General features: G+C 38.7%; 1 non-coding gene across 1 annotated transcript; it reads right to left on the bottom strand.

Annotated features, from left to right (window-relative positions):
• Positions 1–14,035: 14,035 nt before the first annotated feature.
• Positions 14,036–14,201, bottom strand: LOC149163064 (U1 spliceosomal RNA). The gene has a single exon (XR_016262049.1). It is a non-coding gene; the product is annotated as a U1 spliceosomal RNA (small nuclear RNA).
• Between the last annotated feature and the right edge of the window lie 3,437 nt (positions 14,202–17,638).

Genomic DNA, 17,638 nt, shown 5'->3' with positions numbered 1-17,638 from the left:
ATTATTATTCTAAATACAAATCAGCATATTTGTATAGTTGTCATAGACATACCTTTGCAAAACAAGTGGTTGGCTTGCCCTTTCTAATTGCGTTATGCATTCTATTTCTTCAATTGTTGATCCAGATTTAAACAGGAACGCAATAGATTACAGAGATAACCATAAATACAGTGTTGCGATAACCATATACGCAAAGATGCAGCGGAAATAATACTTCATTTCATTACTGTAAAATACTGAAATATGCTTACAAACAGAAATGGAAAGAAACCAGCTAGGGCGATGGTAGCTTATCTCTGAGAAGAGATGTGGCGGCTACATGCCTCTGAACTGTTCCGAACTGTATTACAATGAGGCTCGAAGGCCTATTTATTGTTGAGAAACAATGGAAAACCCTTCACATCCCGAAACCTAACCCTAGAAGATGAAACGCCAAATTGTGGGCCCCGTTTGGGTAAATTGGTACATCAATTTCCCGGGGTCGTAACTTTGGCATACGATCTCCGTTTGACGCGTACGATAGCTCGTTAGAAAGATCTATCCGAGTACTACCACTTTGGGAGGCCTCAACACGGCTCCGGAAGTTCAGGACCCGAAAAACTGCTAAAAATAGTAAACTGTGCTACAATTTAGGAAACTGAAAAGACTGAAAGAGACAGTTGTGGGGGTCCAAATGGGTTGGTGGGTGGCCACCAACATCCACCTGGATCATTCCTCCCCCCTTAGGAAGCAATGGTCCCCATTGCGTTGAGTTCCTCCCTGAGATGAGGAAGCTTCTGCCGAGTTGGTTCTCTGGTGAGCTGTTCTGCAATCTCTGATGTGTCCAGAAATGGTGGAAAGCATGGTCGGCGATGGTCCACATTGAACAATCGGTGCAAGCGAAGGAATGGAGGAATGCTGTGCTTCAAAGCATTGTTCCCCATAGCCTTGGTACTGCTGTCGGAGTGGTCTGAGCTTCTAATGGGTTCTGGTAAGGCGTTCTCTCTGTCGATGCAACCAAACTTTGTTGCCCACCTGAAACTTGTGTGGTACCCCTGTGGGTGAGGAGAAGTTGTTCCTGTGTTTTGTCATGACCGTATCCCTTTGTTGTTGCTGCTGCGTAGAGGAACCCTTTGTAGGGGTCATGGATGTAGCAACGATCTTCCCCTTACTTTGGGAGTGAACCAGACAGATGAATTTCCTGGTCTGGGAGATGAGCTTGCTACCTTTCTTAGCAGTGATCAAAGATGTGGCCGTAGGTGGGGCTACCTCCGGTATCCTGTATAATGAATTATTTAAAGAAATAATGACAGTACGAGGCCTTGACTCATACACAGCATGTCGCCTCCACAAGTATGGTTGGCCTAATAATACATCACAAACATCCAGAGGTGTAACATCACACAATACCTCGTCTGTGAAGGGCTTGATGCTGTACGGAAGGCGGCACTGCTGGCGAACTTTTAGATCTCGTCCTTCGTGAAGCCACCCGATGCTGTATGGTTGTGGGTGTGGTGTAGTCGGTAGGCCCAACCGCTTCACGACCTCTGCTGAAATGAGGTTCTTTTGGCTGCCACTGTTGACAATGAATTGTAGCGGCGAACCCTTCACCCACATCTGTGAGTGGAAAAGACGCTCCCCTTCCTCTGGATTTTTGGGCTCATCTTTCTGGATCTTGGCGGTGGCAACAATGGCGCTGGGATCCGCATCAATGATCTGCTTCCCTTTGCCATTCCCCTTGTCGGGTTATGGCTCAGGATCGGAACATGCATCTGACTCGGAAGCCTTCAACTCAGCCACCAGCGACTGCTTGGTCCGACACTCACTTGTGTTATGAGTGGGACTTTTGTGGAACTCACACCACTTTCCTGTGTCCTTCTTCGGCTTCGTGGTGTTGTTCTTTTCTTGCGGCTTCGACAGGTTGTCTTGGGTCACCCCGCCTTGGATTTGTCCTTTGGGCTTCAGATTTGCAGATCCAAAGTCTCGCTTCTTATGTTTGAACTTTTGCTCGATTTTGACAGCGTATCGGTATGATGTGCTGAGTGAGGGGATGTTCAAAAACACCATCTCTTCCTGGATGTATCTGTGCAGGCAGCCACGGTATTTGAGTACCAGATGCAACTCAGAATCTTTGATACCCAACTGTGTGCGAAGGGTATGAAAAATGTTTGTGAACTCCGGCACATCTTGGTCTCGTCCCTACCGCAGTGTGGTCCATTTGATGTATTTGTCCTCATAGCTTCCGACAGGGTAGTACTGCTCCTTGATGGCATCCCGGAATTCATTCCAAGTGGGTGCGGCTGAAAATAGTGAGCCTGTACTTTCATCCTTCTGCTCGCAGTAGGTTTCCCACCAGTCCTTGACGTGGGGGGCTGCTTTGAGAAGAGCAAAAACAATCTTTTCCCGACTTGAAAATTTGTGAACAGAAAAATACCCATCTAGCAGATTTAACCATTTATCTACAGCATCTGCGTCTATTTGACCCTCGAAGATGGGGATTTCAAAATTAACTTGTACCTTAAATGGTGTGGCGTTTCCAGAGTCGCTGTTGGAAGCCGATGCGTCGCCTCTGGGTAGCCGCTGAAGGATCTGCGCAAAGCTATCCATCATCGCGTTCCTTTGCCGCTCGAGTGCTTCTTCGAGTAAGATTTTGATAGGATCTCCTGCCCCCTCGTCTTTCTTCTCATCCGCCATGGGAGGCCGTCGAGATTTGCGAGGCTGGTCTTGCAAAGGTTTGACCAGTTCAAGCCCTAACTCCTTATATCCCGACCTCGTTGGGGACATGCAAAGAAAAACAGAGAAAAAGCAGACCGCTGTGATACCACTGATCCGGATTTAAACAGGAACGCAATAGATTACAGAGATAACCATAAATACAGAGATGCGATAACCATATACGCAAAGATGCAGCGGAAATAATACTTCATTTCATTACTGTAAAATACTGAAATATGCTTACAAACAGAAATGGAAAGAAACCAGCTAGGGCGATGGTAGCTTATCTCTGAGAAGAGATGTGGCGGCTACATGCCTCTGAACTGTTCCGAACTGTATTACAGTGAGGCTCGAAGGCCTATTTATTGTTGAGAAACAATGGAAAACCCTTCACATCCCGAAACCTAACCCTAGAAGATGAAACGCCAAATTGTGGGCCCGGTTTGGGTAAATTGGTACATCAATTTCCCGGGGTCGTAACTTTGGCATACGATCTCCGTTTGACGCGTACGATAGCTCGTTAGAAAGATCTATCCGAGTACTACCACTTTGGGAGGCCTCAACACGGATACAAGCGTTGTCCTTGATGGCAACTCACTCAGAGGCTGGTACAGGTGCTCAGAGGTTGGTACAGGTGATGGCAACTTAATCAGAGGACAGATCTTAGTACAACATGCCAAGAAAGTTCATACACGCAGGTTCGTTAAGCCCAAGTCGCGTATACAAGCAGTTTCACTATATACCAAGTCGCGTATACGCAGGTTCTCTATATATCAAGTCGCGTGTACACGCTGGTTGGCTTCAGTAAAAGCGCGTGTATGTGGAAAACTTATCTTTGGTCCACGACAGTTATTCCTTGGAAGTTGTGCCTATGGTTTTGGACCTTGAAGTCTCGACGAACGTGTTGATCCCTAGTTTTGAAGCTGATGGTGTTGTGTTACTATGGTTTTGGACCGTGGTATTGTGAAGGGCCTAAGGCTATATAAGGAGAAGATCATTAGGCAAAGGAATGTAAGCGAGGAGTGAGAGTGTGTGTGTGATGAAGATCTGAGGAAGAGTGAGATCCAAATGCAGGTTATGGGCTGGTGATCTGAACCAAGGTTTCACTCATGTGGAGGATGATGAATGATGGAACGAGATCTCAAGGCTTGGAAGGATTATCTTCCTATGGTATGACTGTGGATAGACTAGATCTGTTGACGCATGTTTATTGTTATGATCTGGGTATGTTTTGATGTCTGATATAGCATCGGAGTTATAAGTTAGAATTTGCAGATCTGTACGCGGGTTGGTTTTGGTAAAAGAGCGTATACAATGTGAAGTATGATATTTGAAGATGGAGTTGGATCTGGTTGTTGTTATGTTGTCTGGTTGTTGTTAACAGGGTTTCAGTGATTCAGTATTGGGTGATTCAGAGATTGATGATGCAGGTTGTACTACAATGGTGATAGTTTCATGGATCAAGTATGAAAATGTATGAAACGTGGTCCCGGGAAGATTGTAGGCCGGCACCTACGTACTGGTAAATATATCAGCCAGTACAAGAGCCAAGGGGGTTGTAGCTCCCTTCCAGGAGCAGCTGGAAAACGAGTGAAGGTTGTAGCCTTCTGTAGGGTTGGCACCTACGTACTAGTAAATGGATCGGCTAGTACAAGAACTATGAGGGTTGTAGCCCTCTGCAGGTTGTAGCCTGCGTGCTGGTAAAGGACTGCACCAGTACATTGTAAAAGAAGTTTCTTATTAAAGGAAGATAGAAACAAATTGCAGCAGGTGGTTTTCACCCACATTGGGTTTCCACCTTATATCATGGTGTTCATGTGTGTGCCTTATGTGTGATGATCTGTTCTGTTATACTGCACCTGTTTACTGTTAATATGGTTAATAATGTTCTGATGCATTTACTGAAGATAAGCTAACTGAATCATAAGATCTCTGAATATACGCTAGTTTCTTTAGACACAGTCGCGTGTACACGCGGGTTCACTTAACTGAAGTCGCGTATATGTTTCTGAGCATGAAATTGGAAAATTTTTATTGATCTGATAATACTGATTCACCCCCCCCCCCCCTCTCAGTATTATTTCCAACAATTGGTATCAGAGCAGGTCCTTCAGAGAAGCTTGATCGCTTGAAGGAGATTCGTAGAACAATGGGGAAGAAAGCACGTCAGAAGAAGAAGACAGCTCAAAGGAACAATGACAACCTGCCGTTGAGTGGAAGCAAGAATTCAGATCCTGAATCACCTCAGAATGAAGATGGAGCATCAGATCAAACCATAGATCAGCAAGATCTACCTAGCAAAAAGGAGAATGCCCTCAAAGAAGAAATCATCAGATTAGAAGATCTGTTGGAATGTGCCTCCAGAATTCGACAAATGCTGCTAGCACTGAATAAAGAGCAAGAAAACGAGATCCTCAAACTAAGGCATTAGCTGGATGAAGGAAGGAAAGTTGAAGAGACCTTGAAGAAGCAATGTCTGGAAAAAGAAGAACAACATCAAGTTGAGGTAAATATCTTGAAAAGAAAATTAGAAGAAAAGGATAAACTATTACGATTTCAAGATAGTACTAAGATCTTGGATGATATTCTTAGTAGTCAAAGGTCCCCTGCTATCAAAACTGGTCTTGGTTTTCATGAGTCTATTGGAGGTGAATCTGGTTCACAAAGTAAGACAAGAAACTCTAATGCAAAATCTGAAAGGCTCTACAAGGAGATGAAAGGACAACCCCATCAACAACCAAGGAAAGAGACTCCTCAAAGAAAATCTTTTACTCCTCCCATGAATAATGTTGAATGCCATGTATGTCATAATCTTGGACATGTTGCAGCCATATGTAGAAGAAGAAGGTTTCAAGACCATCATGCAGAAAGATCATCACATTCAAGGCGCTTTAATGGATATTGCTTTTCTTGCAATATGTTTGGCCACAAAGCTGCTGATTGCTATAAGAGGAATATGAAACATGTAAGATGCTATGCATGTAACAAGTTTGGACATAAAGCAAGAGATTGCAGGAACAAAGCTCATGATAAAAAGAAATCATCAACATGCTTGAAGATATGGAAGAAGAAGGAAGTTCAGTCAGAAAAATATGGCACAGCACAGGGTACTCAGCACAGCACAGACATAACAGACTCAGGGGGAGCTGAAGGCGTAAAACTTCAGTGTTCTAATTCTCATACGCAAGTTTCATGAAGGAAAGAGGTGTATATACGCGAGTTTCACACTGCAAAGTCGCGTATATGTCAGTTTGTGAAAAAGCAGTGAGGACAGACTCAGAAAAGGAGTCTGATATGATCCAGTTCTGTATATGCTCTATTGGTTAACAGTTACAGTCTGCTGAGGATGTCTTGATACTTATGGCACAGGCTCAGGGGGAGCATATACTTCAAATATTGCATTGTTGGCATTATGGTTAAAAGTTGTTGATAAAGTCTATGAAGCTAAATGATACATCTTGCTGTTTGATCAAAGGAATGGTATTGCAGGCTGATGCTTATGGTACAGATCATGATGCTGCTGGTGACTTTCATAAGTCTTGGTCTAGTTCTTTCGTCTCTATGTCATGTATCTCTTATGTGATATCTCTTCTATGGTGTCAAGGTCATGTAACGGCCTATGTTGGTTTCCCCACTATGCCTGGGATGAATGATGTAATGTTCATGAGCAAACTCTTAATGTATCTCCACATGGTTAGGTGGATGAGTCAATATTGGTATATCCCCACTAGGTTGGGTGATGAATGTATGTATTGAGTCTTTTGATGATAGGAAGGTTTTTCTTTGATGTATAAGTCTTTGTTCTTCTGAAGAACATCTTTTGCAGATCTTGCCTACAGTCAAGGGGAGCATGAACAGCACAATTCAGCAAGAGCAGGATGGATAGATTGGTACACTTTGGCATACACAAAGGGGGAGCACATTTGGAGATTTCAGCAGGTACTCAGGGGGAGTATGGACAGCAGAACGTATATCAAAGAAGAGAATATCTTGGTCCGCCCTTTGCCCTTGATGTCAAAGGGGGAGAGTGACTTGGTGTGGTGGTTGCCATCAAGTCCAAAGGGGGAGATTGTTGGCATTATGATACAAGCGTTGTCCTTGATGGCAACTCACTCAGAGGCTGGTACAGGTGCTCAGAGGTTGGTACAGGTGATGGCAACTTAATCAGAGGATAGATCTTAGTATAACATGCCAAGAAAGTTCATACACGCAGGTTCGTTAAGCCCAAGTCGCGTATACAAGCAGTTTCACTATATACCAAGTCGCGTATACGCAGGTTCTCTATATATCAAGTCGCGTGTACACGCTGGTTGGCTTCAGTAAAAGCGCGTGTATGTGGAAAACTTATCTTTGGTCCACGGCGGTTATTCCTTGGAAGTTGTGCCTATGGTTTTGGACCTTGAAGTCTCGACGAACGTGTTGATCCCTAGTTTGAAGCTGATGGTGTTGTGTTACTATGGTTTTGGACCGTGGTATTGTGAAGGGCCTAAGGCTATATAAGGAGAAGATCATTAGGAAAAGGAATGTAAGCGAGGAGTGAGAGTATGTGTGTGATGAAGATCTGAGGAAGAGTGAGATCCAAATGCAGGTTATGGGCTGGTGATCTGAACCAAGGTTTCACTCATGTGGAGGATGATGAATGATGGAACGAGATCTCAAGGCTTGGAAGGATTATCTTCCTATGGTATGACTGTGGATAGACTAGATCTGTTGACGCATGTTTATTGTTATGATCTGGGTATGTTTTGATGTCTGATATAGCTGCGGAGTTATAAGTTAGAATTTGCAGATCTGTACGCGGGTTGGTTTTGGTAAAAGAGCGTATACAATGTGAAGTATGATATTTGAAGATGGAGTTGGATCTGGTTGTTGTTATGTTGTCTGGTTGTTGTTAACAGGGTTTCAGTGATTCAGTATTGGGTGATTCAGAGATTGATGATGCAGGTTGTACTACAATGGTGATAGTTTCATGGATCCAGTATGAAAATGTATGAAACGTGGTCCCGGGAAGATTGTAGGCCGGCACCTACGTACTGGTAAATATATCAGCCAGTACAAGAGCCAAGGGGGTTGTAGCTCCCTTCCAGGAGCAGCTGGAAAACGAGTGAAGGTTGTAGCCTTCTGTAGGGTTGGCACCTACGTACTAGTAAATGGATCGGCTAGTACAAGAACTATGAGGGTTGTAGCCCTCTGCAGGTTGTAGCCTGCGTGCTGGTAAAGGACTGCACCAGTACATTGTAAAAGAAGTTTCTTATTAAAGGAAGATAGAAACAAATTGCAGCAGGTGGTTTTCACCCACATTGGGTTTCCACCTTATATCATGGTGTTCATGTGTGTGCCTTATGTGTGATGATCTGTTCTGTTATACTGCACCTGTTTACTGTTAATATGGTTAATAATGTTCTGATGCATTTACTGAAGATAAGCTAACTGAATCATAAGATCTCTGAATATACGCTAGTTTCTTTAGACACAGTCGCGTGTACACGCGGGTTCACTTAACTGAAGTCGCGTATATGTTTCTGAGCATGAAATTGGAAAAGTTTTATTGATCTGATAATACTGATTCACAAACTGTCCTCACTGCTTTTTCACAAACTGACATATACGCGACTTCAATTGCTTCACATATTCACTACCATGGAAGCAAGAATATGTTCACAAACATCAATTGCTTCCATGGACAACTGTTGAGAATTGTGAACATATTCTTGTATCATTCCATGATAGTGAATATGTGATGTATTTGTCATGAATGACAAGATGTTAACAATATCATTGCATCTTGAATAAGCGCAACTGTAGTTGACAAAGCTATTAGTAACAGAGGACCATACTTGGATATTGACTTTGAATATGACAGATATCCATTGCAGGCAAAATGGTCCGCCTTCCACTTGTCCTTTTTCATATGGCATTGCCATATTTATCAGATATTGTTGCCAATTGCTATTCATTGTATGGTGTATCGCATCAACTACCAGGTATTGCTGTAAACAATGCAATGCCTCTTGATTCTTATGCATAACTGCATTGCAAAAAGATTGCACAATGTAAAGTCGCAAAGACTCTGCATTGAATTCTGTTGCTACTAAATAGCAAATTGCATTAAAGAGACTGTCACCACAATTATATGTCACTTTCTTTGCAATTGTCAGTCCATTTAAAATCATATTATTTGCAATGTGCATCCAATTGCTTTCAACATCTTTGCAAATAGGTGATAGGTAGATATTAGACTGATTGCAAATGCAAATTGGAAACTTTTGGTAAACCAATGGTTCATAATGACCACTAACAGGATTTGCATCATGAAAGAGAATGCAATATGGAATTGCATTTTCATGTTGATTGAAGAGCAAATATCTCGTTTTTCTTGTCAATGACCAAACTGCAATTGATATATCTAGCCATTTAGCTAACCAACGTATGCAAAAGGTATCACCCCATAAACCTCGTTCAGATTCCTTTATATTTGTAGATGCAGAATAACGCATTTTATGAAGATGTGTACCAATATCATTAACACCATGTAACTCGTATAGGAACTCAGGTGCTAGTTCATATTGATATGACTGTATTGCTTCAACGTCATTGTTCTTTAAGCAAAAAAGAAAGTGGTCTATTAACCCATTTCGCAATTCATTTGAAGTATAACGAAAATGTAGAAGCATTTCGAACGAGTCAAATAGACAATCTCCTACAGTATATGAAAATGCATTTAGTCTAAAAAGACCATTTCTTTTTAATACAATATCTATGTTCTCAGGCAAAATGCATTGCAATCTGAATTTGTAATTGTCAACATCTATTATTTCTTCCATCATTTGCAATTGCTTACCAGAGTTGGCTTTTGCAATTGTCTTGTACAGCTTTGCAAAAAAAATTAATGAAGTTAGCAAAAACTGAATGTGACTGTTTTGAACAAAATGTATGTATATCAAAAAAATACGTTATTGCATTATCTTGGTAAACAAATATCAAATTTCTAGCAGCAAGCCATATTTGTAAATAACAAAGAAATTGGAAATGCAAACAATGCAAAGACATAATGAAAAAAATGGAGCATAATTCTAAGAATATTTGTGCAAGTAAACAAAAGGGAACAATCGAAACACAAAATGAAGTTAACAAAAGGAAGCAATGGAAAGACAAAATGAACAAATGCAACAGAACTTTAAGAATATTTCTGAAAGCTAACATCATTGTCAATTGCATTTGTCAAATAAATTGACCATGAGCCTATTTATGAGTTTTACATAAGTGGTGCACCAATTCAATTGTCAAAATATAAAAAGTATTGTCTCTGATTTATGCTAGGTTGCAACTCTAACATATTCCAAGGTAAAAAGTTTCCTGCTATTCGTTATCAGCCTATCAGAATGACCATGACAGGGCTGTCATATTGACATTTTTGAAAATTGGTTATGAAGCAACATATCTTCTCAGCCATACTTTTATCACTTCCTATGCTTAATCATATCTCTATATCTATATTTTTTTATGGGACTGTTTATGGACATATCTAGCAGCTAATTTCTTATTAGATAAAACTCGCTTCAAAGCTTTGATATATGCTAGAATGACTATGATAGGGCTGTCATATTGACATTTTTGGAAACTGAACCAGATACGAGTAGTGCATAAGCATACTTCCATAACGCTTCTCAAGAAGATCCATCATTATCGGACACTGCAGGTATGATCCATATAAATGATGAACATGTAATATGTTCAAAGGACAACTTTGGCAAACACAGCAACAATCTGCCTAAGCAAATTGTCGCAAGACTGTTGGCAATTGTGGCATGTGAAAGAAGATGCCCAAAAATTACAGATCTTTGATGATTCACAAACTGTGGTGAATCGGATGAATGGAACAAATCGATTGGATAATTATAAACTTCAACCTATATTTCAGGAGATTCGACTTGCTTAAACAGAGTATTTAACACATCATGTTTGAACATGTTTACAAAGACAGGAAGATGGAAACTGATGGACTGTCAAAAGCAAGATTACACTTGGTACCATGAGCTTGGCCCATTCAACAGAGAGTGGAAGGAGAGCTGATGGAATGTCTTTTAAATGTCAATATCTATATCTATAATTTTTTATGGCACTGTTTATGAACATATCTAGGACCTAATTCTTTATGAGACAAAACTGGTTTCAAACCTGTGATGTATGTCAGAATGACCATGACAGGGCTGTCATATTGACATTTTTGAAAACTGGTTATGAAGCAACATATCTTCTCAGCCATACTTTTATCACTTCCTATGCTTAAGCATATCTCTATATCTATATTTTTTTATGGGACTGTTTATGGACATATCTAGCAGCTAATTTCTTATGAGATAAAACTCGCTTCAAAGCTCCGATATATGTTAGAATGACTATGATAGGACTGCCATATTGACATTTTTCGAAACTGTTTATGAAACAAGATATGTTGCTAGCAATATTTTTATCACTTCCTATGCTTAAGGATATCTGTGAAATGCAGAAACATATATAATAAATGTAATTTTGTTTTCATAATAAAACATTTTTTTCTCTCTGAGGAGAACAAGGTAGTTGAACATCATATCAGAACCAATCTGGTTATAACTAGCTAACATGACATTTTAATCTAAGGTTTAACTTATTGACAAAAAGCAATTAGGAGAATAACACCGTACCTGCAACGAAGCCGAGCGTTCGAATTCCTTCTCGTCCAGACCATATGCATGCACAAGCCAGCCTATGCCAGTACCATGAGAAAATGTGCAAATGACGAAATTGGTTAACGAAGTCTACACACAAAATCCTCAGTATTCAACCAGAATGCCATTAACTCATAATGCTCAAATAACCATGGACTGTTGCATGCAGCTAACAAAAACCCTCAGTATTTAACCAGAATGCCATTAACTTATAATGCAGTAGCCAAACTTAACCTCTAAACAATACGACCAAGAATCACAGTTTCACGCAGACATTTACCCAAATTTCCATAAAACCCATGCAACTAAGACAAACCCTCAGTATTCAACCAGAATGCCATTAACTTATAATGCTCAAATAACCATGGAATCTTGCATGCAAGTAACAGAAACACTCAGTATTTAACCAGAATGCCATTAACTTATAATGCAGTGGCCGAACTTATCAAAGCGACATCACAAAGTTGCGCGATAGAAGCCGCACCTCGAACAATAGAACCGCAACCAAACGTTTGCGACAGAGTTAACCAAGCACGCAGCAACCGCATTGTGTTTTCACGGCAAACAATACAACAAATACAAAGGAAAAATCGCAGAGACCGTAGAGCTAAACAACCAAGTAACAATAATAATCCAAATGCCATTAACTTATAATGCAGTAGCCGAACTTAATCTCTAAACAATACAACTAAGAATCACAGCTTCACGCAGACATTTACCGAAATTTCCATAAAACCCATGCACCTAAGACAAGTCCTCAGTATTCAACCAGAATGCCATTAACTTATAATGCTCAAATAACCATGGACTCTTGCATGCAGGTAACATCAACCCTCAGAACAGGCAGGAACCGCATTCTGTTTTCACCGCAGACAATACAACAAATAGAAAGGAAGAATCGCACAGACCACAGAGCCAAAGAACCAAGTAACAATAACAACCCAAAGGCCGCGAACAGCGTAAAACCCAAATAACCATGAACTCTTGCATGCACGTAACAGAAATTCTCAGTATTTAACCAGAATGCCATATAGGCGAACTTACCAAAGCCACACCCAGCAGGCAGGAACCCCACCGCAGACCAAAAATCGCACAGACTGCACAGCTAAACAAGCAAGGAACAATACCCGAGCATCCAGGAACCCCACCGCAGATTGCATCTCGAGGAGCAACAGCTGGCTGTCGATGAGACCACCACAGCGCATGCCGACCACAGCTAAGACAAACCCTTAGTATTCAACCAGAATGCCATTAACTTATAATGCTCAAATAACCATGGACAGTATTCAACCAGAAGACAAACCCTCAGTATTCACAATAATAATCCAAATGCCATTAATTTATAATGCAGTAGCTGAACTTAACCTCTAAACAATACAACTAAGAATCATAGCTTCCCGCAGACATTTACCCAAATTTGCATAAAACCCATGCAGCTAAGACAAACCCCCAGTATTCAACCAGAATGCCATTAACTTATAATGCTCAAATAACCATGGACTCTTGCATGCAGGTAACACAGCAGGCAGCAACCGCATTGTGTTTTCACCGCAGACAATAGAACAAATAGAAAGGAAAAATCGCACAGACCGCACAGCTAAACAACCAAGCAATCATAATAACCCAAAGGCCGCGAATAGGGTAAAACCCAAATAGCAATGGACTCTTGCATGCAGGTAACAGAAACCCTCAGTATTTAACCAGAATGCCATACAGTAGCCGAACTTACCAAAGTCACACCGAGCAGACAGGAACCCCACCGCAGCCGAAAAATCGCACAGACTGCAGAGCTAAACAAGCAAGTAACAATACCCGAGCAGGCAGGAACTCCACCGCAGACGAAAAATTGCACAGACTGCAGAGCTAAACAAGCAAGTAACAATACCAACCCAAAGGCCGCGAAGACAGTAAAACCCAAAGGCCGCGAAGACAGTAAAACCCAAGCCGAACTTTCCAGCATCTCGAGGAGGAACAGCTGGCCGCCGATGAGATCACCACAGCGCATGCCGACCACAGCTAAGACAAACCCTCAGTATTCAACCAGAATGCCATTAACTTATAATGCTCAAATAACCATGGACTCTTGCATGCAGGTAAGAGAAACCCTCAGTATTTAACGAGAACACAGACCCTCAGTATTCAACCAGAATGCCATTAACTTAGCCGAACTTACCAAAGGCACACCCAGCAGGCAGGAACTCCACTGCAGACGAAAAATCGCACAGACTGCAAGTAACAATACCCGAGCAGGCAGGAACTCTACCGCAGACCAAACATCGCACAGACTGCACAGCCAAACAAGCAAGTAACAATACCAACCCAAATGCCGCGAAGACAGTAAAACACAGGCCGAACATTCCCCAATCTCGAGGACGGACACCTGGCCGCCGATTAGACCACCAGAGCGCATGCAACCACGTGCCCCTCACGCGCGCCACGTGCCACTCGCCTCGATCCATGCGAAGCGCGTAATAAGACCCCCATTCCCTTCCGCCCCGTAAACCTTAGTTCAACTTAGGAAAAATGTGAAATATTTGCAAAATTCGCCGTGGTCAACCCAAAGTCAGCTATCTATCGATCGCTTATACTCCCCGGCAGGGACTAATAAGGTTGGAATTTAAAAACAAACTCCAGTCAAATTCACTGGTCTTCACACCTGCCTTGTCCTTCCACAAATTATAACATGCACTCTCCTCAATGGGAGACGCTAGATAAACCCCCCCTCCCAAGTGCAATGGAGGTGGACTTCCTAGGCCATCGACCTCGCTGATCATCGATTGACCCCGCCCAGGTAAGTATTCACTTGCCTTGTCCTTGTCTTCTTAATGAAATTCAATTAAAAAAAAAAAATTATATTAAATAAAAAATAAAAATAAAAATATTAAAACTTAATTAAATAAATAATAATATATTAAATAATTAAATGTTTATCAATTTGTTTAAAACTATAGATATATAATTTTTTATTAAGGAAGAGAAGTAAAGTTTATGCGCTTGAGATGTGATAATTGAGTTGGAAATAGAAAAACACATAAGTAAAAAAGAAAATAAATGAAAATTGTTTCACCATAAAAGGCCCCCATTTAAGTAACCATCCAGCAACTAAATAAATGAATTTCAAAATAATAAAAAATAAACCAAATTAATTTGTCTATATAGCCGCAAAATATTTTGGTAAGACAAACCATTGTGAAGTAAAAGGTAAATGATTACTTCTACCGTATATAATAAAGTAAGTATGTTAGCTTTGAGAAACTCAAGTGAATAAATATTTTGGTAAGACAAACCATTGTGAACTAAAAGGCAAATGATTACTTCTACCATATATAATCAAGAAAGTATATGAGAAACTCAAGTGAATATTTTAAATGCTAATTAGTTTTCTTGTTATAATTATTAATACAAAAATAAAAGACTAAATTAGTGTTAGCATTTAAAAATAAGTTGAGCAATTTTTTAAGCTTATTATATATATGATTTTATTGGTATTAAGTTTTGGAAAAACTAATTAATTAATTAATGTGGTTGGACATTTAACTAATTTTTTTAAGAGAGGAGAGGTTTTGGTATAATAGAAATGTATTTTTTTAAGAATAAAATACATTCTAGAGATAAAATTAAAGTTAAAATTTTTATTTTTATCATTAAAATTTCAGTTCCTAGCTTAGATCAACGAAGGAGGACTAAGAAAATTTTAAACTCTTTATGTGAATACTTAAAATCTCTATATAAACAAAAGGAACTTTACGTGAATACTTGGAATTTCTAGATAAACAAACCGAATACAAAGAATCTAAAATCAAGTCAAACATAAAAAAGACATGTTTAATACTAACTTTTAGCATTTGAAGATATAATTTAAAAACAAATAGATAATAGAATAACAACATTAGGAAGTTAATTGTGGTTACTAGAGAATCAACTACAAGAAATGGAAAACTAGTAGCCCAAAGATTTGACTCAATCGATTGAACCATCTACCTAAGGCATGTGTTGATAACAAGTCATAGTTCATAGGTTTAAATCTATTCACGTCTCACAAGGTTACTAGTTGGTAGTTGAGTAGCCCTCCATTTAGATATTTTGAGGAAGAGAGAGCATCCCATGAAGCTTTCCTTGAAAAGAAAAGAAAAGAAAATGAAAAACAAATATGAGAAGCTAAAACAAATCTAAGAAGAGGAGATTAAGGACTTGGAAATTTCAAAATGATAAAAAATATGAGAGCTAGTAGAGAAGCTAAATAATAATTTGGATTTGAACAACCTCAAGGTGAATTAGATATCAAACCCATCAAAAAGGAAATGAATGAATTAGTAGAAATGGTCCATGAATGCAATAAAATAGCCTAAAACCTCATTGATTTTGACATAAATGAAAAAGAAGAAGACATTAAGGCTACTCATTGATTTATTAGAAATGTAATTTTCTTTAGAATAAAATACATTTAGAGATAAAATTAAAGTTAAAATTTTTATTTTTATCATTAAAAATTTAAGTTCCTAGCCTAGATCAACTAAGGAGGACTAAGAAAACTTTAAACTCTCTATGTGAACACTTGAAATCTCTATATAAACAAAAGGAACTCTATCTGAATACTTGGAATTTCTAGATAAACAAATAGAACACAAAGAATCTAAAATCAAGACAAACATAAAAAGACGTGTTTAATACTAACTTTTAGCATTTGAAGATATAATTTAAAAACAAATAGATAATAGAATAACATCATTAGGAATTTAATTGTGGTTACTAGAGAATCAACTACAAGAAATGGAAAACTAGTAGCTCAAAGATTTGACTCAATCGATTGAACCATCTACCTAAGGCATGTGTTGATAACAAGTCATAGTTCATAGGTTTAAATCCATTCAAGTCTCACGAGGTTACTAGTTGGTAGTTGAGTAGCCCTCCATTTAGATATTTTGAGGAAGAGAGATCGAATCCCATGAAGCTTTCCTTGAAAAGAAAAGAAAAGAAAATGAAAAACAAATATGAGAAGCTAAAACAAATCTAAGAAGAGGAGATTAAGGACTTGGAAATTTCAAAATAATAAAAAATATTAGAGCTAGTAGAGAAGCTAAATAATAATTTGGATTTGAACAACTACAAGGTGAATTAAATATCAAACCCATCAAAAAGGAAATGAATGAATTAGTAGAAATGGTCCATGAATGCAATAAAATAGCCTAAAACCTCATTGATTTTGACATAAATGAAAAAGAAGAAGACATTAAGGTTATTCATTGATTTATTAGAAATGTAATTTTCTTTAGAATAAAATACATTCTAGAGATAAAATTAAAGTTAAAATTAAAATTTTTATCATTAAAATTTAAGTTCCTAGCCTAGATCAACTAAGGAGGACTAAGAAAACTTTAAACTCTCTATGTGAACACTTGAAATCTCTATATAAACAAAAGGAACTCTACCTAAATACTTGGAATTTCTAGATAAACAAACGAAACACAAAGAATCTAAAATCAAGTCAAACATAAAAAGACGTGTTTAATACTAACTTTTAGCATTTGAAGATATAATTTAAAAACAAATAGATAATAGAATAACAACATTAGGAAGTTAATTGTGGTTACTAGAGAATCAACTATAAGAAATGGAAAACTAGTAGCTCAAAGATTTGACTCAATCGATTGAACCATTTACCTAAGGCATGTGTTGATAACAAGTCATAGTTCATAGGTTTAAATCTATTCAAGTCTCACAAGGTTACTAGTTGGTAGTTGAGTAGCCCTCCATTTAGATATTTTGAGGAAGAGAGAGCATCCCATGAAGCTTTCCTTGAAAAGAAAAGAAAAGAAAATGAAAAACAAATATGAGAAGCTAAAACAAATCTAAGAAGAGGAGATTAAGGACTCGGAAATTTCAAAATGATAAAAAATATTAGAGCTAGTAGAGAAGCTAAATAATAATTTGGATTTGAACAACCTCAAGGTGAATTAGATACCAAACCCATCAAAAAGGAAATGAATGAATTAGTAGAAATGGTCCATGAATGTAATAAAATAGCCTAAAACCTCATTGATTTTGACATAAATGAAAAAGAAGAAGACATTAAGGTTACTCATTGATTTATTAGAAATGTAATTTTCTTTAGAATAAAATACATTCTAGAGATAAAATTAAAGTTAAATTTTTTATTTTTATCATTAAAATTTAAGTTCCTAGCCTAGATCAACTAAGGAGGACTAAGAAAACTTTAAACTCTCTATGTGAACACT

Source organism: Pinus tabuliformis, chromosome 5_2 (assembly GCF_031772625.1).
Source record: "Pinus tabuliformis cultivar Carrire ecotype Pingquan chromosome 5_2, CPIR1, whole genome shotgun sequence".
NCBI classification, from domain to species: Eukaryota; Viridiplantae; Streptophyta; class Pinopsida; order Pinales; family Pinaceae; genus Pinus; species Pinus tabuliformis.
This window is presented reverse-complemented; position numbering and strand designations above follow the sequence as displayed.